Source organism: Fundulus heteroclitus, unplaced genomic scaffold (assembly GCF_011125445.2).
Source record: "Fundulus heteroclitus isolate FHET01 unplaced genomic scaffold, MU-UCD_Fhet_4.1 scaffold_171, whole genome shotgun sequence".
Classification (NCBI taxonomy): domain Eukaryota; kingdom Metazoa; phylum Chordata; class Actinopteri; order Cyprinodontiformes; family Fundulidae; genus Fundulus; species Fundulus heteroclitus.
Window position 1 is genome coordinate 361006 of NW_023396583.1, and position 1748 is coordinate 362753.

Sequence of the window (1748 nt, forward strand, 5' to 3'; positions counted from 1 at the left end):
GCCGTGTTTTCCTTCAACGCTCCTTGCGGTGTTTCCTTCTATGCTCCTTGCCATGTTTCCTTCTTCTACGCTCCCTGCAACGCCCTCCTCCCTGCATGTGTTTCCTTCTATGCTCCTTGCCATGTGTTTCCTTCTATGCTCCTTGCCGTGTTTCCTTCTATGCTCCTTGCCGTGTTTCCTTCTATGCTCCTTGCCATGTTTCCTTCTACGCTCCCTGCAACGCCCTCCTCCCTGCCATGCGGCCTGCCAGCCATGTTTCCTGCCATGCGGCCTGCCTGCCATGTGTTTTCCTTCCTTGCTCCTTGCCATGTGTTTCCTTCCTTGCTCCTTGCCATGTGTTTCCTTCCTTGCTCCTTGCCATGTGTTTCCTTCCATGCTCCTTGCCATGTGTTTCCTTCCATGCTCCTTGCCATGTGTTTCCTTCCATGCTCCGTGCCATGTGTTTCCTTCTATGCTCTCTGCCATGCCCACTGTGTGTTCTCTGCCATGCTCCCTGTGTGTTCTCTGCCATGCTCCCTGCGTTCTCTGCCATGCTCCCTGCGTTCTCTGCCATGCTCCCTGTGGTTCCCTGCGTTCTCTATGACATGTTCCCTGTGGTTCCCTGCCATGTCCCCTGCATGCTGCCCGCCTTGCTCCCCGCCATGATCATTTCATTCATCACGTGCATCAGCCCGAAACTGACCATTCACCTCACCTTCCACCTCTCCATCAACCTCACCTCATCTTTCCATTCATCTTGTTTAAATTTTTGGTAAGCATTTGCGGCAATGGCCCTCTTTGCTAAGCTTTCACATCTTTTCTCCTTCATTAACTCATCCTTCTCCTTCTCTCTGCCTTCTGAACTTGCTGACGCTCTGGCCTGGACCTCGGCATTTTTTTTTGGGGGGGATAATTTCCCCTATTCTCATACATTTGCTTATCTACGTTAAAGTATAAATCACTGTTTATGTTCCTGCCGAGGTCCGAGCGCCAAAGTTTAAACTATTGTATCAATAATTTGTCTAATCGCTTTTCTCTTTGTGAGTCTTTAGTTTGAATAATGCTAAAGGGCGGAAATACAAACCGAAGAACTCTTGCTTACTTCCATTCAATCAGAGGCTTGTTCGCCTCCAATGGAGCAATCGCTTCGAGCCACACCTCCTCGAAGCCCAATCATCATCCAGCGTTCACCTTAAAACAGCAACTCCAAATCATCTCTCGGCCTGCTTTTTGGCAAGCGCAAGAACCATTGCACTAATGTCGTATTTCGATTCAGACGTTCCCCTTTGCAAGCCTTTCAGTTCCAAGTATCATCCTGAGACTGACCGTCTCTATTCATGCACCTTACCATACACCTCATCTCACTCAACTTCGGTAGGCGCTTCGCGGCAACCGCCCTGTTTGATGCACCGGCCTCGACCTCGGCAATTTTTTGGGGGGAAATATCCCTATTCTCATACGCCTGCTTATGCATATTGAAGTATAATTCAGCGTGAATTTTTCCTGCCGAGGTCTGAGCGCCAAACTCTTAAAATATTGTATCAATAAATTCTCTAATTGCCTTTTCTTCTGTGTGAGTTTTTTCAGATTGAAATGCAGCTTAAGCGAAAATTCAGACTGAAGAAACTCTATTGCCTACCTCCATCAATCAGGGACTCATCCGCCTCCGACACAAGCCAATCAGCTTTGAACTGCTCCTCCTCGAAGCCAATCAGCATCCTGGGTTCATCTTAAAAGAACTCCACATCCTCGTCTCGGCCTTCTCCTCA